Source organism: Neomonachus schauinslandi, chromosome 11 (genome assembly GCF_002201575.2).
Source record: "Neomonachus schauinslandi chromosome 11, ASM220157v2, whole genome shotgun sequence".
Taxonomy (NCBI): domain Eukaryota; kingdom Metazoa; phylum Chordata; class Mammalia; order Carnivora; family Phocidae; genus Neomonachus; species Neomonachus schauinslandi.
The window spans coordinates 71,495,559-71,519,208 of record NC_058413.1 but is presented as its reverse complement, the minus strand read 5'-3'; the positions used below and the strand labels follow the sequence as shown (position 1 = coordinate 71,519,208).

The window sequence follows — 23,650 nt, the reverse complement described above, 5'->3', positions numbered from 1 at the left end:
GTAAATCAAATAAATGCTTTCCCCCCAATCTCTCCCCGCCCTTAATCACATCGGCAGCTGCTCCAGTAAGTTTCAATGGCCATCCACTGGAACTCATTAAGAAAGCATTATGTATAGTAAATTAAAATGCAAGGTCTATGATCTGCAGACAAAAAGATGACAAAGCTTATCAAATGTATGCTTTGGCCTTCTCATTAGCTCTCAAGGTTTAAATGGCATTGTCCTCTCAAATAGGTCCCAGAGCATTTTCATTGTTATGAGTAGAACAAAGTCAGATGAGCTTTCCATGCTAGAGATATTTCAACATCCCAAAGAAGTAACTTTAAACGGAAATTGGAGCCTTAGATTGAGGCTCGGGGATATTCTAAGAACTGTTCAGAAGCATTTATTTTTCCTATTCATCTTTTCAGTGTTCTTCCACAATAATCAGATTCATCCACCTTAGCATTATTGGTCAATCCATGATTATCAGAGGCAATTGTGTATTTCTATGAGAAATAGTTCCCACATGGGCCTTTTAAGAGGCTCTACATCTACTTCTGCTACGCATCCATGCCATGATAGATGTTCCCTGAGCTTCCCTCCTGGGTGAAGGTATTCCTGCTAATGAGAGCCGAATGTAGGTATAGGGGAAGTCCCAAATCATCCTGTATGAGAAACAACTGGAGTAGTTGGGTATACTGACTTGGGAAATTAAAATCAGAGGGAACATGATATCTTCTTCAGACATTTCAAGATGGCAACTTTAACCAAGGATGTGGCTCACTCTGCAGAGACCCAGAGGAACCTATATGCAAGGATCAATAAATTAGAATACACAATGAGGCAGGCTTTGGCTTGCTTTAAGAGACAGCCCTTGTGACAGTTATGTGCCATTTAGATAACCACCACTCGCAGGGAGTGTTAAAGGAGTAATCCATCCACCACATGGGACTAGATGATTTTAAAATGCCCTTCCAATTATTACACCCTTTCAACTATTGGGTGTTATTGTTCATTAAAGCACTAGTCATCCTTTATCCTTTTTAAAAAAGAGATTTTATTTATTATTTATTTCAGAGATAGCGAGAGAGTGCACGAGCAGGCAGGAGAGGGAGAAGCAGACTCCCCACTGAGCAGGAAGCCCAATGCGGGGCTCTATCCCAGGGTCCTGAGACCATGACCCAAGCCTAAGGCAGACGCTTAACAGACTGAGCCACCCAGGAGCCCCCTTTATACTTCTAACTGGAAACTTGAAGATGCCTATTGTCTTCGTATCCCCAGCATCTAACACAGTGGGTAGCACACGCTTGTGAGACCAATGACCATGCTTTATTGCGCACTTATTATGTGCTAAGTATGTGAGTTCATTGTATTGTGACATTCAGGTGGTTTCACCAAAACGCTGGTACGTATTACCTCTGTTTTACAAGTTAGGAAACAAGGGCCACAGAATTTAGGCTGTTGTCCAAAGGAAGACGTTGAAAACTGTAATTCAAGCCCCTGTTTTTCTAACTGGAAGTCCTGGAGTTGACAAACCCCAGTACAGATATGGCTACCAATGGTCTGTGTAAGAGTAACCTGGGGTGCTTGTTGGAAACACAGATTCTAGAAATCACCTAGAAAAGCTGACAGAGTGAGTCTCTGCGGGACCCAAGGGCTGGTATATTTTAACAAAATCCCCATGTCAATTCTGACACTAATAAAAATAACTACCAATTATTGAGCACATTAATTGCCAGTTACTACCCTAAGTGCTTTACATGGGCCATTTCATTTATTTTCACAGGAACTCTGTGAGGTAGCTTCTAGTATTATCCCCATTTTTTTTTTAAGATTTTATTTATTTATTCGACAGAGAGAGAGAGCACAAGCAGGGGAGCAGCAGGGGGAGAGGGAGAAGCAGATTCCCCACTGAGCAGGGAGTCCAATGCAGGGCTCGATCCCAGGGCCCTGGGATCATGACCTGAGCTGAAGGCAGACGCTTAACCATCGGAGTCACCCAGGCGCCCCTAGTATTATCCCCATTTTAAAGATAAGGAACCTGAATTTGGAGGGATTCAGAGTCTTCTGTGAGGTTACACATCCTGTCAGCTAGCAGAGCTGGAAATTGTACATAGGCCATTTTGTTCCAGAACCAGAACTCTTTTTTTTTTTTTTTGAGATTTATTTATTTATTTTAGAAAGAGAGAGAGTGATTGAGAAGCATGGTGGGGCAGAGGGAGAGGAAGAAAGAAAATCTTGAGCAGACTCCCTGCTGAGTGTGGAGCTGGCCTCGGGGCACAACATCACAACCCTGAAATCAGGACCTGAGCTGAGACCAAGAGTTAGACGCTCAACTGATGGAGCCACGCTGGCAGCCCCAGAACCATACTCTTAACCACTGTGCTACATTATCTATTCCAGAGACTATACTTAGCCAACAGTACATAAATTTGGTCAGTCTTATACATTTGTTAGCGATCTTTTAAGTGCTGGCACAGATATTTGCTCTTCTGTGAAGCTTCCCAAAATACTCATGAAAAATAACCTTCTCACTCTACCATGCTTCTCAAAAGCACATCGAAACACCCTCTGTCACCCCATGAACAAGCAAGGATGAGGCTTCTCCACACAGGCCATTGGATTCGTGGATCTTGGTGCTTAGCACAGTTCTCAGCCCACAGCAGACACCAGCATGTGCTCGTAGAAGGAAAAAATAATGGGCATAAAAGGTGCCAAATGGACAAAAGGTTTGGCCGTAGGATAGTAGTATTTCTCTGAGACAAAAGAGAACATGAAGTGTTGGAAGTTGTGTTGGCCAGGGAATAAGACAAATACTCTTTTAACCTCTTATAATTTGTCACCATCTCAATTCCTAAAGCACAATTCTTTCTTTTTCAACTTTACTGGGGTATAATTGCAATGTAGCATTGTGGAAGTTTGAGGTGTACAACATGATGATTTTATATATGTTATATATTGTGAAATGATCACCACAATAAGGTTAGTTAACACATCCCTACTGCATATATTTACTTGTGTGAGTGTGTGTGTGTGTGTGTGTGTGTGTGTGGTGTGTGGTGAGAAGTTTTAAGATCTACTCTCTTAGCAACTTTCTCAAGCATACAATACAGTATTGTTAACTATAGTTACCGTGCTATACATTAGATCCTCAAAACTAGTTGATTTTAAAACTAAGAGTTTATACCCTTTGACCAACATCTCTCCATTTCCCCCACCCCACAGACCCTGGCGACCATCAACCTCCTGTTTCTATGAGTTTGTTTTTTTAGATTCCTTATATAAGTGAGATCATACAGTATTTGTTTTCCTATGTTTGACTTAGTCCACTTAATATAATGCCCGTAAGGTCTATCCATGTTGTGGCCAATGGCAGGATTTCCTTCTTTTTTATGGATGAATAATATTCCATTGGCTATATGTATTTTCTGTATATATACAATTTATTTACCCACCAGTCTTTTCCAATCAACAGACATTCAGGTTGTTTCCATGTCCTGGCTATAAAACACAATTCCTAATGAAAAGCATTAACAAAGGAGAATCAGTTACTGCCCGGGATGTTAACACTTGAAAGCAAATGAATAATTTAGATTGTGAACTCTCCAGCATGAGCAAAGACATGACTGGCAAGATATTCACCAAGCATCCTGGGCTTTCTCGCTGAAGAAAAAGGGAGGAAGCTCTGCTTTGTGGGGGTTCTGTAAGTGGCCCCCAGTTGGCCCCCTGCTTTCCCTGGGTTGTCTTCCCCTTGGTGTTTGTTCACTTTGCTTTCACCTTCCCCCGCCATTTCTAAACACAGAAGGATGATGAGTCTGCCTTAACACTCCAGATAAAATCTCCCTAAAGCTGAAATGAGCTGGCATTTTCTTTATAAGCCAAGGGAAAGAACATTAACTAAGAAAACATATACAGTATAAAAACACTCACTATGCAGAGTATGGGATTCTGGTCCTAAGACTCCTGGTGATACAACAAGGAGATTTCCTGAGCCCCAACTCTCTTTTGGGGCAGACTGCTTCGGTCCCAAAGGGTGAGGGTATCATCAAGGTATCCCCCTTCTTTTTTCCCAGCCAGGTTGATTTATCGCTACCACCATGTCACTAAGGATTAGTTTATGTCACAATATTTACTGAGCCCCATGCCAGGCACAGGAAATACAAGCAAACAGTCAAGACCCATTCCTGTCCTTGTGGACTTTTCCAACTAGAAGGGGATTTCAATACATAAACAAGCACTCACTACACTGTAAATGATCAGGGGAAGATGTAGACACACTGAGGTGGAGAGTGGGAGAAGGAAAGCCACTCAGAGAAGATGGCTTCTACACTCCCCTCACTAGACTTCTGAGCTCAACCTTCAAAGGCCTCCATAACCTGGCCCTTGCCCCTGACTTGGCCCCTCTCTTGTGCACCACCTCCTTCACTACACTCCTGCCCACCCATCTGCTCATTGAAACGGCCAACCTTTTTTTTTTTTTTCTAACTTTGGCTCTTCACCCACACACCACACAGTGTCCTTTGCTGGGAGTTCTCCCCCATCTCATCTTGTGGACGCTTTTTCCCATCAGTTGTCAAGGTGAACACCAGCTCCTTCATCAGGCTGTTTTTAACCATTCTAGGAAGGTTCTCCATCACCACGCCTGCCATGCTTTGTCACTTCATCATAATGTGCTTGTTTTTCTTTTTTAAGATTTTGTTTATTTATTTTGAAGAGAGAGAGAGAGCATGAACAGGGGGGAGAGCAGAGGAAGAGGGAGACCAAGAGAATCTCTAGCAGACTCCATGCTGAACACAGAGACTGATGCGGGGCTTGATCCCACAATCCTGAGAGCATGACCTGAGCCAAAACCAAGAGTGGGACCCTCAACTGCCACCCAAGTGCCCCATAATGTGCTTGTTTTTTAATGGTGTTTTGCATTTTGTAAAAAAAAAAAAATTATGAATGTGTTTACTGTGATTTTATAAATATGTTTAATCATTACTTCCAGACCATTAACTCCGTGACTGTGGGGACTATATGTGATTCAGTTATATCACATAATCAGGCTTAATGGGGAGAAGAGAGTGTGCTAGGCAGCAGGGACAGGTGGGTGATGTTCCTAGATTTGTCCTCTCACCTCACAGACAAATGCAAAGAACCCTCTGAGGAGCCGGGAAGGGTGAGGCAAGTAAGGTATCTGTCCCAGATGCAAAAGTGAAGAGGATGCAAAAAACAAAAATAAAAACAAACAAAACAAAAGCCATAATCTAGATAGATAATATCATAATGCAGTGTTTAAAAATTTTTGAATCCATGATAAACAAAAGATCAAATTTTAACTAAGGATAGGGTCAGTCTTGCTGGTTTTTCCTTGAGCCATAGGCTCTTATATGGCTAGCACAATATAGCCCTTCAAACATTTCCCTGGTTCATACAGCTCAGAACAAAAAAGGATCTCCTATCTGGTTTCTTGATGACTTCACGACGTATCTGCAGGGCAGCAGGTGATGGCTTATCAGGAGTGGAGTGCCCTTCCCTACTCACAGACAAACGTCTTCTATCATAAAGCTTCCCATTATATGTCTACAACATAACCATACTTTAGCTAGATGACATCCACAACATACATCTAATGAGCGTCGAGGTACGGGGTGCATGTGTTGTGCGTGTAGGAACGAGGACGTTTCTGCAGGGTATAAAGGTCACTGCCTTTCAGCGTGATTCTAAATTTCCTTTATTTGTCTTATCAGCCATGGTGGCTTTAGGCTGGGAGCAAGCTCTGTATCGTTGGGCCACACGCATGTACAAATATACTTTCTAATGATGTTTTCAGAAAGTTCCCAATTGCATATGAATGCTCTCTTGCTTGCGAAAATACTACCGTTGGAAGAGTGAAATCCAAAGCAACAAACTGTCACAGATAAGGAAACGGCACTCCCAGTCCATTCATTTGTGGGATTCTGACAGCTGTGTAATTAGTCCAGCCCTGCCGCCTGCCCGTGGGTTAGAGCCGGACCTGTGCGGAACATGACAATGCAGGGATCACTGCTATGCTTCAGCAGAGATCTGATTTCCCACATGGCACCTCCCTTTGAAAAACATCACTCATTCACTAGAAAATAAAAACACATCACAAGCTGCCAGGGACCAGGCGAGAGCTTAATTATCTGCCCTCTCTTTAATATGTGGATTCAATATTTATGCTTCCGTTTCTCCAACCTTTGATAGAGATAAAAAATCTATTTCCCAGGACTCATTTTTACAGAGCATTGCTAAAATTAAGCTGTGCTCAAATATCCAAAGCAGACATCATTGGAGGGAAAATGAAGACAGAGAACAGCTGCTTTTTAAAACTGGCTAATAAATAGGTCTCTGGCAGCAATAAACCCTGGGCTAAAGACACAAAGGAAAACATATTTTTTCTTTGCCTTGCACCAACCATAGCTCCTCTTGCTCAGTATTACACTTTGAAGGGGCTCCAGGCATTCAGACAAGGCATGCAAAGTGAAAGATCAACCAGCATTTGAAGTCATGCCCTCCAACAGCTAGATTCCCGTTCTCCAACCCTAGGGAAATGTGGGTTTGATGTTTGGCTAGATAGAGGCATGGTGACATCAAACCATGGCTGGCTGTTCCCCCAATGAAGCCAGTGAGGCAACTGTTCTACCCTCCAAGGAGCAGGAAGTGAACGAGAGGACATCTGCTCGAATTCGAACAGGTTTGACCCAAATCGTCCACGTAGTAGTTTACATTCATTCAATCATCAAATGCTTCTGAGCACCTCCTCTGCTCCAGGCATAGACAGTGAAGTCAGAGATAAGTTTCGGAGAATGTGAGGCGCTTCCTTAATGGAACCTGACAACAGCCCGGAACATAGGCAAGCATAGAGGATTACTACCATAATAGGGACGATCCTAATACTCCAAGGCTCAGGGATGTGTTCAGATTTAACCAAGCTGCAAAACTAGCAAGGAGCTGAGCCAGGCACGGAAAGCCGCTCTTCCCTTTCCATCACTCCACGCTCTGGGACCTTGTGAGCACTATAGGAGCCCCAACTGTAAGGCCCCAGGGCATGGGGATGCGCCCAGCCCTCCAGTAGGCTCTCTGAAGGTTGAACATACCCATCCTACCCGCTCACAGTCGCTGGCACCGCCTCCTTCAGGCCCCCAGCCTTCCTGGGCCACGCTCTCACACAATCCTCACACAGTCCTTGCTGAAGGACTGCACGTCAGCCGACCAGGCTGCAGGAAGGGTCAATGGATTGTAACACAGGAATGTCTGCATTTCAAAGTTGTCAGTGGATGCCTTTTGGATATGGGGAAGCAGAATCAATGGTCTTAACACATGCTAAAAGGCAGATGCAAATTTTGCCTGAATTCAAATTTCGCAAACCACAGTCAAGTGTGTGTGTGTTTGAGCCCTGGAAGGCAGGTACAGTAGCGGCTAATGAATCTTGTTGAATGAAGGCTCCTTTCCAAGGCTAAACCTTGGAAACAAAGCAAGGACTCCCGTGTTCTCTATGGAACTGGGCACCGCTCTGTGTCACAGTCTGCTCAGGCTCAAGACCATGCAAAATGGGGCTGCCTCTTGTCATTTCTCTCGGCAGTATATCACACACTATAAAAGCCTACCACGTAAAACATCTTTAGAGAAGCCAATGCAAAGCCATCCATCCTTAAAATGACAGTCACGATGGTCCACGCCACTTGGGAAACCTAGCAGGTGAGGGACATAAACGAAGACAAAAGGTCACTCCGCTGTGGCTGGGAAGGAGGGTGGCAGAGACAAGGAGTGCGGATCACAGCACCAGGTTTCTCAAAGTTTCCTGACAAATTACAGGAAACAAGCGGGACCTCACTCTTAAACAAACATTCTTCCCTGTTGACTAAATGGCAGAGAAAAGTATATGTTTATGGGTCTGGAAATTTAAAGAAAGTGTTTCCACGGAAAATGGAGCTGTATAAACCTATGTACACAGGGGCTAAAGTACAAGTAAATGTCAGAACCTAGAAAGAGCAAGGGAAACACTGCTGCTAAATATAGATTAATGGGCATTAGGGCCTTTATTATTTATCAGTGAGCCCTGCATGGTCCTACCTATTGCTTCAAGTCCCCAGGGCAAAAAATACAATAAAATTCCATTAGTTAAAATATCTAAAAACAACTGAGCTGGAATACGACAGTCTCATCATAGCGCTGCTTACGATAGAAGAACAAGAAATTGGAAACCACCTAATAATAGGTGCCATGTTGGGAAAAATCAAGAGATTTTCTTCTGGTCGTCAGTAGGAGGCTTTGAAGAGGAAGGCGATGCTTTTTATCTCAGCCACGAGCCAGGTGAGAGGCAGGTGGACGGCTGGCTTACTTCTGACCCAGTGGTCTGAGATGTTTCAGCTGTTCATTTTAATGTATAATTACATTAAATAGAGTCTTATTCTGGGAGATTAGACTGAATTGGATAAGGCAATTTTAGATGAACTTTTTTTAAGGCAAGGAGATCCACTGATGTTCACTGATTAGCTTTTCTCCCCCATTTCTCTGGGCAACCTTGGTGGGCCAGGGTCCTGTTCACAAAGCAGCTCACAGGCAGCTACCAGAAGCTCTCCAAAGAGATTGTAACCATGAAGATGCACTAGCAGCTTCTCAGAGCTCATGGGTCCAAGACACATCAGACCACCCGTGGAGCTTTCTCCCCCATCTGGAACACCCTTCTATCGTATCGCTATTAAATTTTTTATTCCTGTCACACAAAGCTGAACTAGAGTACCATGTTCTTCAAGAAGCTTTTCCATATTTGTAAGTAAAAAGCAGGCATTGATACATATTTACTAAATGATAGTAACGGAAGTTAATAAATTCTCTGAGTAGTTATTGGGGTAAGAGTTTGCATCTTATGATGCTGCTCTATTATTATTCCATCATGCAGATAAAAACTCTGAGAGGTTAAGTCACTTCAAGACCCGAAAGGAAGGAGTGGGCTATATTTAGGTCATGTTAAATCTCCCTCAAGAGTTCATGTTTAATACTACCATTCAAGTAAAAGAATTCCTGCTGAGGAGTGGCCCAGTGAAAAGGACTATGTTCACCAAATGGTATTCTTTCCTCCCCAAAACATGTCATATAACCAAGCTAGCAGAAGCAAGACAGTTGTCAATGTTTTCCTTGCCTCCTTGATTTGATTTCCCAGATCACTACCTACAGGAAGCCTTGCTGCAGTCTGGAAGACATCAGCCCATGAATTAACAGCATAACTACTGCATGATTATCAGCCGACACAGCACAGTAGTGAACAGGTGTCCTGCTAGAATCAGATTAATGAAGTGACTGCAGCAGGAGCTTGTCAGAGCCACAATTTCTGGGAACAGAGATCGTCATCATGTTGAAATTGCAAGGCTTGGATAAACTGAAGCTATACCCAGAGAATAATTTTGACTCTCCAGGACCAGTTTCAAACTATCCCCCAATTTTAAAATAGAAATGCTATCATCTTTACATTCACAAAAATGAAGAAAGCATTTGAACACCATCCTAGTGTCAAGGATATTCAGAGATAGTCCCCCAAAGGGCTCATTCTCCTTTAATGGTTAGTCTACAGCCATCCCACCCTGTCTGTGCCCAGTGTTGGCTGATTCCAGAAGGTTGTGGGTTCTTGGATGCAGAGGCACATAAGAATCCTGTGCTCTGTAAGAGCATGGGCTCTGGCATTAAACAAAGCTGACAACTGTGGAAACTTAGTCAAATTTTCCTAGACTTCCAAAGTCTTATTTTCCTCAACCATACAGTCAGGCAATTCATGGAATGGTAAGGATGAAAAGATGATGCATATTAAATAGGCCTTGCCATATGGAGATGTTGAGCATTGCTATTATCATCCGTTCCCTAATAAAGACATGCACAATTACCTATTCTAAGTATACTGTATTTGAAATTTCTCTGGCCTTCAAAGATCAGTCCAATGTTCATCTAATAAGTCTCAATCTTTTTTTTTTTTTTTTTAACCATATCCACATACTATCAGGGTTCCAACACGCAGAAAGTCAACTCAAGGGTCTACCCTAAATAAAATTAAATTTTATCCTGGTATGGTTAAATTAGGTTTCCCAGACACCTTCCTGTTGACTTTCATTAAATCATGAAGACTTCTACCAATTGTGTTCCCTCCCCATTAAGCAAACTTGACACTGGAGCTGAATGAAACAGAAATACCAAAGAAATGTAAGTGTTGTGTGCTGAAATGTCTTACCAACCAATTCACAGAGGCTGGCCTAATTCCAGATGATGCTGTTGGGATGAAATGAGAACTGACTGCATTATACCCCTGGAAGGAAGGGCAGACAAGACTTTCCCTGAGTCATCTTTGCATGGACCTGCACGGTTCAGAATAGTAGCCACTGGTCACATATGGCTACTGGAGTTCTTGAAATGGAGCTAATATGAGTTGAAGTATGTTGTAAGTGCAAAATATGCCCTGGACTTTGAGAAAATATAGAACATATCTTATTAATAACTTTTATACTTCAGATATAGTGGGTTAATAAAATATATTACTAAAATTATTTTCACCTGGGTTTTTTTTTTTTTTTTGCCCGTTTCACTAGAAAATTTACAACCACATATGTGGTTAGCATTATCTATCTATTGGATACTGCCAAGTTAGACCATGAAGTCCATAGTCTTACATGTACCCTTCAATGGGCATTTGATGGTTTCACATGTTACTTAGACAGTTGATAGGTGTTATATTAAAAAAAAAAAAAAAACAAGGACAGGCAATAAAACAATGTCTTGGCCAATAGAGTCCCTCAATAAATATTAGTTTTGGATCATATTGAATACGGTTAGTCAAAACTTAAGTTTAAATAAAGCAAATTTCTTTAGTCCAGGACTTCTCAGAGCTACTACTCTAGGTTTACGTGGAATTTGATTCTCCAAGATTAGCGGTCATTGAGCGGTCAGTGTTTCTCAGACTCATTTGATCATATTATTTTCATTTAGTTAGTTATTTGGTTAGTTAGTTAGTTAGTTAGTTGAGCTGCTTATAGAACTTTTTTTTTTTTTTTCCAGAAGACGTTTTGGGAAATGGCTCTACTCTTACATTAGGATCTGGAGAGGTACAAAAAGATGAGTGTTCCATTCAGCACTAGAGAATTTGGGATATGACTAACACAACAAAAAGACCCAGAGAAAGGGGCAACCATCGGCCTAGCCTAACGGACACTGTACATGGTACATAATGGCACATGATCAATATTTAACTCACAGCACTAGGTTTTACTAGTGAACGTATGAGAAGCAGCATTTGAGCAATAATGTTTCTTACTATAACCTATTCACTGAACCTGGGCCTCAGAACATCTTTTGGGTAATTTTCTTCATATTCAAATCCTCTCAATGCCGATTCATTCTGGGAGAGAAGAAGAGGAGCCAATCAGCAACGATGCGAGTGGTAGTGGGGCGAGATCAATAACAAAAATAGGGATTATCGATTTAGGTTGCCATGATGGATGTTTACAGACAGTTAATCCTCCTGCCCTCCTTTTCATCATTTCTACCAAAAAATTAATACGTACTTGTTCCCTTTAGCACTGGCTGAATCACGGTATACAAGGTCATTAGAGCACTGTCCCTGTGGATATGTGTTCCCATCACAGTACTTGAGCAATCCTTCCATGCTTTCTAGAAAATCTCTTCTCTGCCATATTCTTTCCCAGCTACCACTCCTAAGTTACTGTTCAAACCCTCCTCAGTGGCAAAGGTGTTTATGATGCTTTTCATAATGGTAAAAGACTTCTAGTAATCTCTAATCATCTGTCGGTCCTACTACTGCATGCCTGGATCACTTACTTGCAGGTGTCTGAGGTCACTATAAAACCCAGGTTTCTCCTGTCAGATGGATATTCTTTATCTTCATGAACAGTTAGGCACTGTCACTTGCATACATTTTGGCATTAGTTCCAACATGAAATAAAGAATAGAACGAATCCAGCAGGAGAACACATCATTACAAGGGCTCATCAGCAGACAGACTTTATAGATGGAATGCTAATGTCCGTTGGCTGCGAGTGTAGCTACCGTCTGATCTTTTAACTCCCACTGGCTGAAAGCAAACACTCATACTCAGAGCCACCAATAGGTTAAAAGAATAGGTTGTCCTACCTCTTTCTCTCCTGCCCTTCCTCCCTCCCTTCCTGGCTCTCTCCCTCTGTCTCTCTCCCTATATGTCAGTTTACCTATCTATGTATAATTTAAGAAAATTTTAGAGAAAACAGCGCTATAAAAAAATCAGAGTTGTTTAAAAAAGTATTTAAAAAGAGATACACTCAATGGGGGCTCCTGGGTGGCTCAGTCGGTTAAGCATCTGCCTTCAGCTTAGGTCATGATCTCAGGGTGCTGGGATTGAGTCCCACCTCAGGCTCCCTGCTCCGTGGGGAGTCTGCTTCTCCCTCTCCCTCTGCACCCCCGCCCCGCACCTCATGCTCTTTCTCTCACTCACTCTCTCTCTAATAAATAAAAAAATCTTAAAAAAAAAGATACACTCAAAAATATTTGTTGCACATTTCTTAGGCATGTACTTGTGACCAGTTCCTGCTAGGCATGGTCCCAGGTGAGGACCATAAAAGGCAAATACACAATGACCATGGTCTAAAAATTGTTTTTGTTGCAAAAAAGTTAATGTAGCCTGCAACTAACTTTTTTTCTCCCCTATGGTTCTTCAGATCCTGCCTCTGTTCTTTAATTCGGTTGCCAATTATTCACTTTCCCTCTTTCATATGATGTGTGCTACCAAGAAAAACAAAGGGAAAATGCATTACTAAATTTCAGAGAAACATCTACGTGCATGTAACATCCAAATACTGCCGTGCTAACATAACTAATGTTCACTTCCCCTCATTCAAAAAGGTTTGCTTCTTCCTCCTTTAATGTCGTTCATAAATTTGGTCTCCAGGGACTGCAGGCTGCTGTTAATTATGCGTATCAAGTCCCGCTGTGCCAGAGGAAACTTAATTATTCTAATTTTCAAGGTCACAGACATATCCAAAGGTGCTAGTTTGACAGTCCAGAGAATAACGCTAGCTCAAGAGAATCAGAGGCAGGACGTGTTATGGAAGACTGGTTACAACCTTATCCACGATGCTGTGCTGAACGTTCACCAGCCTCCCAACCCGAATTAAATGGCTCAGGACAAGCTCCCCCAGAGTGACCGGGACAATGAACCTGGCCATAAATAGGAAACACTTCTTCACCACATTAGGGGGGCAACTCTCTTTTCTGAGTCCCTCAAGCTGCAGCTTCTTCCTGACAGGCCAGTGCTGACAAGGTCTCTTTCAGAACCACTTAAACCTTCCCGCTTATCCACTGGGGTTTCACCCATGAGGACAGGAAAGAGAAAAAGTAAGAAACAAAGTACTCAGCAGAATTTTAAATAAAAGCTGTTCTACAATTGCTGAGAAAACTATTTGCAGGGTAAATTTCAAGATACTGACCAGCAGGGATTGGGATTCTATTTTAAAACTTCTTGGCTTCTTGAGGAAGCCCAAGTTTAGAGGATTTTCGATATTACAACTAAAATGGGCCATACTGAAGGACCCGTTTCTAAACAATGTAAACCTATCTCGTTAATAAATATTTCAAGTACATAACCTATAAAACGTGTATTATCAGTTTATCAGAACCACAAAGGCAAAGGATATTTTTGGTTCCTAAAATCATCACCTAAGAGGTAAGTAGAGTTCGGGATCTCATGGCTTCTGGAATACAACGTCTGATTCACAGGAAGAAGACACCACTCCAAATTCCCGTGTCTGACTCTGGGTACAAGATTTACCTCTTTCCTCCTTACTTTCCAAATCTTGCAGTTGCTAATTATTTCCAGCCGTGTATGGTTCATAAAGCCTGTATGGGAACCAGAGGCTGTGACAGTATGTCTCCTTCAGGACCTCTATGTAGCTCATTCAGAACGATCTTCCAGGAAGTCGCCTAGCAGGATTGCACCCTTAAATCCCTCCATACACACATACACTCTCCCAAACACACACACAGCCACAAGGAAGCCATACTCTGAATATGAATACAATTTGAGAGCAGGGTTCCAAGCCTGCTGAAAGCTATGCAAGCTGTCCTTAAAGAAAATGCCATTGAGCCATCCAATTCCAAAAGTTTAAAAATGCAGTTAAAATTTTTAAATATTAAACACTTTGAAGAAGGAGTTTGTTTTAAAAACAAGGCCTCAGGGGACACCTGGGTGGCTCAGTCAGTTAAGCATCCAACTCTTGATTTCGGCTCAGGTCATGATCTCAGGGTCATGAGATGGGGCTCCACGTCAGGCTCCACACTGGGTATGGAGTCTGCTTAAGATTCTCTCTCTCCCTCCATCCCCGCCCCATGCACATGCACACCCTCTCTCTCTCGCAAAAAAAACAAAACAAAACAAACAAAAAACACAAAAAAACCCACGAACAAAAACAAAAAACAAAAATCCCCACAAACAAACAAACAAACAAACAAACAAACAAACAAACAAACCCAAGCCCTCAAGAAGGTTAGCAGGCCCTCAGCTGGCCCACCAATGCTGAGTACATCAGGGCAGGTAGGAATTATGCAGAGAGTTCTCGCAGCCCCTAGCGTGGGGAAGGAAGCTGGTTTCCAAAGTCAGTGGTCTGAAAGCAAGTTTATCAGGACACGGACTCTGGTGTCCCACCAGGTCAGAGTCAGTTTTAGGAGGAAGAAGTCCAGTGGCCAGGATATCTTCCTGAGAAGAAAGTGACCCATACCGTGAAAGACGAGGCCACTAGAACTTTCAACAGAGAGTTAACAAAAGTACAGAGGTTTTAGCAAACCTAGGGGAGAAAAAAACCTGCCTATCATTCTTGGATAGTTTATGTAAAATCTTGTTTTGGATTCTAGAGGATAAATGACCTTTCACTGCTCTTTCTTCGGTCAACATTCTAATTTTTCATTTGGAGAAAAGCTCTCACTCAGTCTACTGTGGAAGAGTACAAAAACGATATTCAAATTTCAGCTCCACTGCTATGCAGCTGTTGAAGATTTTTGCAAGTTACTGGGTTTCTCCATGCTCCCGTTTCCTCATCTGAACTTTCCTCCACACTGGTTTTCATAAAGACATATTTTCCGTAAACAAACTCCTGGCCTCTCTCCAACACTTGACTCATTCCATTCAGCTCCAGGAGGGGTGATTCACTGGCTTAGTACATATGGGGAGAATAACTAGGCAAGCTCCATTCAGCTCCATACTTCTTCCTCTTGGGAATAAGCTGCCCACAGGGAAGCCCATTTTGATGGCCCGACCCAGAGTTCAGATACAGCTGGGGTCTGGGGAGCAGGTGAGGAGGCTCCCACTGATGTTGTAACTGGTGTGTACATCTGCCTAATTTGGGATTCAACCTTTGCAAGCTCATTTGGCTCTGACACTGTCTTACACCTGCCAACTTCCCTTCTCCACAATGAAGCTGATGTCTTGGCCTCCATGTTTGCTCTTTTGCTTTCTTTCTTAGATTGTTCAAAACTCAGGCTGAGAGGGTGGGTCTCCCTCAGGCAGCCTCAACAATCTGCAAGATAGGGACCAGGATGTTGCAAGGATAAGCGAGGAGGCATGTGAAGCTGCCTAGCATTAAGTCCCACCCAGTGTAAAAATCCCAGTATATGTTGGCCGAATAGAATCTTGTACTCCTCGCTGAACAGGTGACCTGAGTGGGCCTGGCGCCAGTGTGCCAGCCAGCCACACACATCTCCAGATTCGAGACAGAGGCTGGCTCCTGAGCAACTCCACGCTGCCCCTGGGAACTGCCTGGGTAGCAACGTCTGTGAGCCTTGTAGTACATTCTGGAGTAACAGCATGAAAAACTTAGCAGAATTCAGAGATCAGTGGCTCTACACTGGGCTTAGTGACAAGTCGGATCCCTGAGACTCTGAATGCAAAAGAGCAGAGAGAAAGGAAGCGTGAAAGCACAGTCGTGTTCTGCCAACGCAGTTTCAGCAGGCAGCAAGGACAAGAAATTAATGAAGGTGGAGGGACAGACCTGCCCCAAACTTCAGCTGTGGTTAGATGAATTCATCACAGAGCACAAGAAATGCAATTGGAATCCGGAGTAAACACCTTTGCTAAGAACTAGTTGGTATTCTAATCTCAGAAGTGTGGGGACTGTTTAAATTTTTATCCTGCCTGCAAATGTGTTCCTTGCTACCCAGGCCTATCAAAGTACAGATTTTGCCTCTTAAAGATCGGTAAGGATGATAAACAATTCCTAATATATAAAGTAACTGTGCCCACAACTGTAATTTAATAACAGAACAGGCTGAGGACTTATCATTCATAATGTCATACATTTATCTGCCCCCGGAAAATCAGAAAAAAATCCAGGTGCAATCATGAAAAAAAAGAAAAAGAGAGGAAAAGAAAAAATCTTGGCAACAGCAAAAGTGACCGTTCAGCCCTCTGAAGGTAGGTAGATGATAACAGCTAACATTTCCTGAATGCTTTTTTTTTTTTTGCTATATATTGTCCTAAGCAGTTTCATAAATTAATTTACTTAATCCTCACAACAACCCTAGAAAGTAAGTGCTATTTTTATCCCCACTTTACATTTAAAGGAATTGGCCGCGGGAAAGCAAACGGACTTGTCCAAGGTCATACAACTAAGGGGCTGACCCAGGAGTCGAACCCGGGCCGTGTGGTCCCAGAATGCCTTCGTTGGACCCCCTTCCACAAGCCCTCCCCCACTCTAGAATGAACTTGTACAGCTTCAAGTTGATGTGAACCTATTTCTGAATCCCGCCTTCCAGTCACTGTGTCTGCAAGATTTTATAACGTATCCACCCTTCAGCAAACGTAAAACTACTCTAGGTAGACCTCCATATCCTCCCCTCCGACGTTCATGGGATTAGCCTTGGATAAAAGAAGCCATTCTGGTTCTTTTCTTTCCACTTTTCCTCCAGAAACATTTCCACATCCCCGACTAGTGGTCCTGGCTCACGGCAGTAGATGGACACACTGACACGAACACACTTGTTTGGGTAACGTACACAGGGAAACCTCACCCAGATTCGCCGAAAGAAGAGTGCTTCGGTCACTTTCCAAGTAGGACCAGACTCATTGTAAGACTCTCACATACATGTGTTACCTTGCTTCACACAATGACTGTATTTTAGATTGCGGTGAATCAAATTTGCATTACAACGCTGCTGAGCTGTTCCTGGGTATTTAGTGGGTCGGGCTGGCACCACCTTTACTTTGCCATCTAATCTCTTCCTCCAAGTAGGTATTCTTGTCCCCACTTTGGAGAAAAGAAAACTGGGACTCAAAAAGGTTAAGTAGCTTCCCCTGTAGTGACTCGGGGAGTGAACAGTAGAGGAGCAAGGATATTAGTCCAAATCTGCGTAATTCTGAAACACGTGCTTGAAACCACTGCCTATAGTTGTATATTCATATACACATAGAGCATTAAAACAAGTTTGTTTTTCAGTATGACAAGCTCTGCAGATTGAGAGAAGAATTTTAGAGTAAGGGTAATCCACTTCGGAAGGCTTGCAATCTAGGTGACATTAAGAGACAGAAAGCATGGACGGTGCCAAGGCATGAGACTGTAAATCCAGATCTATCAGCTCAAGGGACCATGTGCAGATATTTACTTTGATGACTACCTAGAACTACTTGGAACTATGTAAAAAACTGAATAGGAGAAGTATATATGCTAATCTGCAATGATACAAAAATACCAGGAGGTCGAAGACGAGAAGATAGGAGGCAAAAGAAAAATAGCTTTTATGTCGGGATGAGATTATGAATACTGTCGATGGACATGTAGCTATCTTTTATAATATTATACATGAGAAGATTATTACAAAACCCACTATAGTCAGGGAAATCATAGTGTATTACTTTTTTGTAAGTGAAAACAAGAGAACTGTGAAAAGGGACCAATTACCCTACAAACATCTATTTCTTTCTTTTTTTTTTTTTTTGGTTATTTTTATTTTTTTCTTTAAAGTCCATTGAAATCGTCACAAAAACCCAGGAAATGCAACTAAGGAGAAAACAAATGTCCAGCCAAGATCTAAGAACCCAGAGCTACGGAGGAGATGTGGCACTGGACTGCTGGGTGTGCGGGAGGGGGTGGGAGGGGTGGTCCCCACGGGGCAGCTGGCCATGGGAGACGCAGGAGGGAGATGAGGCTGCCGGCCAGGTGGGCGGTTATGTTAATCGCTGCACGATGACGGCGTTGAGCAGGTTGGCTTCCTTCAGGGTCTAACTCTCGTCAGCCAGCTCTTTGTTCGGGAAGGTAGCCATGAGGACAAAGCTGGTGGCAGCCATGGCCGGCCGGGCGTCCATGATGAAGAGTCGGATGTCGCTGATCCTGTGGCTGTGGTTGAACTTCTGCACCAGCCTCCCGCCGTCGGCGAGCGGAATCTGGATGTTTGTGGTGGGCTGGGACTCGTCGATTGAGACGGAAGAGGTGGCTTTGGCTTCGTTTTCCGCCTGCTGCGCTGGAGAGCTGGTATTCAACACCTGGGGGGCCGTGCTGCCCAGTTTCTGACCCTCTCCAGTGAAGGCTTTGAAGGCTCCCTTGGGTTTCACAAAATCCTCATCCCGATGGTCTTCCATGTCCAAATTCACCTGCCCACCGTGAGCTAACCTCCGTAGCTCGGCTGGCACCCCCCCTCTGCGAATCGACTCCAGAAACTGGGCATTGGATGGGTCTTGGTAGCTTCTGAGTTCACCATTGTCCAGGCTGAACCCACGCTTCCAGAGCTTCAACACTACATGAACATCCTGGCTAGAATGCCGCCTCCTTTCTCCTGCCACATAGGCAGACTCTTCTTCTGGTGCTGCCCCAAGGCGATAGCCACTCCCTGCAAACGGTCTTGGTTTACTGGCTTCTCCAGGGCTCTTGGTCACTCACTCCACAGCTACAGCTCCATGTTCCTTGGCACCTTTAAAGAGATCATCCACCAGCTCGTTGGGACTTTTCTTCCTGGGAGGGCCGACAATATGCTGTCCACTTCTCTATGAGCCCCCGGCATAAAACCTCTGGCCCTCTCCGTCCTCTTCCTCCTCATCTTGGTCATGAATGAGGTCTCTGAAGGATGTCACCCTATTACCGCTGGGGGCTGTGCCTCTGGACACTGAACTGGGGGTTGCCTGAGAAATGGTCACAATGTCTTCGTCCCCTCCATCCTCATAAAAGCTCGCTAGGGCGATCTGCAGGTCCCAGCCGGCCGACTCGAGGAAGAAGCGGGCCCGGTCCTCCTCGGCCCCAGTCACCGCCACGAACTCCCTCACCGCGTCCTGTCGCTCCGCCGCCATCTTCGCCCTGTGCGCCGCCTCTACAAACATCTATTTCTATCTAATATCTAATATCATTTCTGGCTTTGGCATTTTGATCGGGAAGCTTGTTCTAACCTGATATTGGTTAGGAAACCTAAAAATCAAGCTTGCTAGAATTAGGTCTGAAAGAGTATAAAAAAATTTTAGAAAAGGGCTCAGGGAGGAGTCGCCAGGTAAGGTCAGGGTCAGTAGGGAAGAATAACTTATTAAGTGCATGGGCTCTGGAGTCAAAATGATTCTGCCACTTCCTGGCCCAGGGACGCTGGGAGAGCTACCCAACACCTATGACCTGGCTTCACTTTCCCCATCTGTAAAGCCTAGATAGCGGCACATCTCACGGGGATGTTTTAAAATTATGAATATAAGCACTTAGTATTATTCCTGACACATGTCAGTTATTATTTTAACATTGACTTTTCGTGTTTTTTTTTTTTTTTTCTTCTAACCTGATCTTAACTTGTTGGGCTGGAGATCAGTGACTTCAGGTCAATGAAATGTCTTGTGTATATATGGCTACACAAGTGAATTCCCCCAAGAGGCTGATTAGTGTATTCATAAGGAGGAATGGGTAGCAAACAAATGAATTAGAAGTTCAATTTACACTTCAATTGTGAACCCCATAATTTGTTAGCATCAGACCTTTTGCCCTAACAGCAGGTTTTAAAAAGAGAAAATACTGATTAACCTAGGGTCATTACTACAAAACACTGAACAGTGAAATTCCACCTCTAATTGTGAAAGTCATTCCCAGTATCCTTAACACTCTCATCTTGAAATGTCTACTGAAGGAAAAAGACCTGAGGAAACAATCACAGACCAGAAGTATGAACGAGCTCCTAGCTGGTGGCATTACAGGTAATTTTCCTTGTTGAAGATAATATGTACATATACACGCACATACTGCACCCATGGATGCATAAAAACAAGTGAGGCCATTCTCAACCTGAAGTATCATCAGAATCACAGATAGACTTAAACATTCCTGTCCCCTGTCCCAGAGATCCAACTTACGAATCATACTTATGGATCAGAATTTCTATGAAATTTTGGGGTGCCTGGGTGGCTCAGTCAGTTAAGCGTCTGTCTTCAGCTCAGGTCATGATCTCAGGGTTTTGGGATTAAGCCCCACCTCCCGCTCCCTGGTCGGTGGGGAGTCTGCTTCTCCCTCTCCCTCTGCCCCTCCCCCTGCTTGTGCCTTTTCTCTCTTGCTCTCTCTAAAATAAATGAAATCTTAAAAAAAAAAAAGAATTTCTGTGAAATTTTAAAAAGATACTCAGATGATTCTCAGGATCAGCCAGGTTGGATCATTACTGACCCATGTGGGAAGTCTTCCTTTACTCTGTGAATAAGGAGCTTCAGCCACCCAGACAGTAGATGAAAGATTTGTTTTCCCTCCCTGAAAGGTCCTCAACTTAAATTTTACTAGAATCTCCTGCAAAGTTTTGAAAAACACAGCCATCCAGGCCCCGTCCCCAGTAATTCTGACCCCACCACTCTGGGATGGTGTCCTGAGCATGGATATTGTTGAAAAGAGGAAAGTAATTCTAAAATGCAGCCACAGGTGAGAGCCACTGACTCAGAACAGTGTATCAGTTTACTAGAGCTGCTACAACAAAGTAGCACAGACTGGCTTCCACAATACATTTTCTTTTCTCACAGTTCTGGAAGCTGGGAAGTCCAAGATCACGGTGTCAGCACAGCTGGTTTCTTCTGAAGCCTTTCTCCCTCAATTGTAGTTGGCCATCTTCCCCCTGTGTCTTCACACTGTCTTTCCTTTATGTGCATCTGAGTCTAAATTTCCCCTTTTTATAAAGACACCATTCAGTTCGTACTAGGGACCATCTCAATGGCCCCGTTTTAATTTAATTAGCTTTGAAGACCCTATCTCTCAATACAGTTATATTCTGAGATACTAGAGGTTAGGACTTCAACATATGAATGGGGTCGGGGGAGCAGAATTCAGCCCATAACAGGTTGTGACTTTTGAAATTATATTGTGTGCCATCAGAGTGGTAGAACCTTTTCCTTCTAAGAGAGAAGCCATTGAAAGGGTGCAGTCATTACATTTCAGTTATGTAGTTTCTGCCAATTTCTTGTCAATGTGTCTTTGAGAAGGGAAAGGGCTTGTTCATTGACAGATGTCATAGTGAGATATACGAAGCAGTCTTCTCCGACCTGCTCTGTAAAACTGCATCATCCATTCTTAAAATCAGTGTGATTCTAAGCAATAACACAAACTATATTTTGCGTTGTTTTTTTCCAATAATATTCATTAACACATTAAAGTATTTTTCTTCTTGGGACCTTGGAGGACATTTTCCCCCTATGTTTGAGATGGACATTAACAATTACTATGTTTCATTCTTTCTTCTCATGACAAAAATGTTATTTCATTTATTTATCAAATTTCAATATAGCACCCACACTGTACAGGACACTGGTTCAAGCTTTTTTGCAAATAGATTAACTCACATTGTAAGCTCCATATTTCACATGTAGAGCAATGAATGCAGATAAAGAATCAACTGTTTGGTAGAAAAAATGTCAGACTTCGAATCAGAAGTTCAAGTTTTAAGTTATATGATGCATAGGAAATTATGTCTTTAAAAAAAGGCTATGTGGGGAGCCTGGGTGGCTCAGTCGCCTGAGTGTCCGACTCTTGATTTCTGCTCAAGTCATGATCTCAGGGTTGTGAGATCGAACCCAGCATCAGGCTCTGAGCTCAGCAGCCAGTCTGCTTGAGATTCTCTCCCTCTCTCTCTCTGTCCCTTCCCCCTGCTCTCTCTCTCTCCCTCTTAAATAAAGTAAATAAAAATAAATCTTTTTTTTTAAGAAGTTACATTTCCTCATGTATGAAATCAATGATCTCACTGAGGTGTTTTAAGTATTATGAAGAAATATGGAAATTAGATACTAACACATAAAATCACTTCATAAAATAGAATAAAGAATTCCTAACTCTTTTTTCATCTTCTGCTCCTTCTTCTTCTCATACCACCAACATCAGTAAGACACTCTGGAACAAGGGATTAAAAGTAAGGAGCTCATTGAGAGATAGCCCTCTGCCCACATACAATGGATTGATTTCTCGCAAAAGCCCTTCTGGAAATATCTCAAAATGTAATGTTTTAGAACAAAAATAAAATACATGCTTCCTGCTAGCCTGGCCTTGGTGGCTTGAAATATTAACTGGACAACTCTCATGTGTAAGAGTCCACATGGCTATTCATCTTTGGTTTTCAACTTCTGTCGTCAGGGCCAAGTCAAAGGCTTAAATCATAAACTGGCAACAGTTCAAAAGACTCCAGGAGAACCTGAACATTTCTATAAAAACAAAATAAAAAAAAGCATGCTGTGTTAAATTGTTAGAACAAAACACATATGCCAGGGATTTTCTCAGTAGCTCTGCAAACATTTGACCATACTGTGCATGCAGCATGCACTTGGGGACTTTAGGCTACTGACATCCCAGCTCTGCTTCCCAACAGCTGTGCCAAATTAGGAAAGCTTATTTTTAGAAACCATAAACTAGAAAGAACCTCTCTTCTGTCAAAAGACTGGTTTGCTCACGTGATTTGCCTCTCACTGATGAAGGAGATTTCAGAATCACATCTCTAGGTTTGAAAACACAAACTCGTGCGAACATACAAGACATGAAAATATTTCTTGCCTAAACCTTTTAAACAGTAATGTTTACAATTACAATAAAACCAAAAAGGACACAAGAGAGGAATCAACTTCTGGCAGGTCCATCGAGAGCCAGCCCCTTAATTGTGTTTGCACATGGCTATAGAGTTTTCAAAGGGTGTTTATATATATATCACACTCTTTCATTTGTGACTAGAAATATTTTTTGAAAATAGAAAAGTGTCATCTCCATTTTATTTTATTTTTTTTTAAGATTTTATTTATTCATTTGACAGAGAGACACACAGCAAGAGAAGGAACACAAGCAGGGAGAGTGGGAGAGGGAGAAGCAGGCCCCCTGCTGAGCAGAGTGCCCAATGTGGGGCTCAATCTCAGGACCCCGGGATCATGACCTGAGCCGAGGGCAGACACCCAATGACTGAGCCACCCAGGCACCCCTCATCTCCATTTTAAAGGATGCTGAGGGTTGGTGGGGTTGAGCACCTTAGTTCAAGTATCTCAGCTAAAAGGTAGCATCCAGGGAAAACTGAACCTCAGGATTTTTAAAGATGAAGCTTGAGTTTCTTTTGACTTCATGAGACATGGACAAGTGCCTGATGAACTTCATCAGAGAAGGGGGATGCATCCTGGTTTTTGGTTCAGTGGTGTGAAAATATGGCCACCCCCCGGTACCTGGTAGCAGACAGATAGAAACAT

The 23,650-nt window shown here is 42.9% G+C and overlaps 1 protein-coding gene and 1 pseudogene across 2 annotated transcripts in view; both read right to left on the bottom strand.

Annotated features, from left to right (window-relative positions):
* The window catches only part of FAT3 (FAT atypical cadherin 3), a 508,513-nt gene that overhangs the window by 403,822 nt on the left and 81,041 nt on the right, over positions 1 to 23,650 (bottom strand). The gene's annotated exons all lie outside the window — the stretch shown is intronic.
* LOC110570990 lies at positions 18,173 to 19,288 on the bottom strand (annotated as a pseudogene).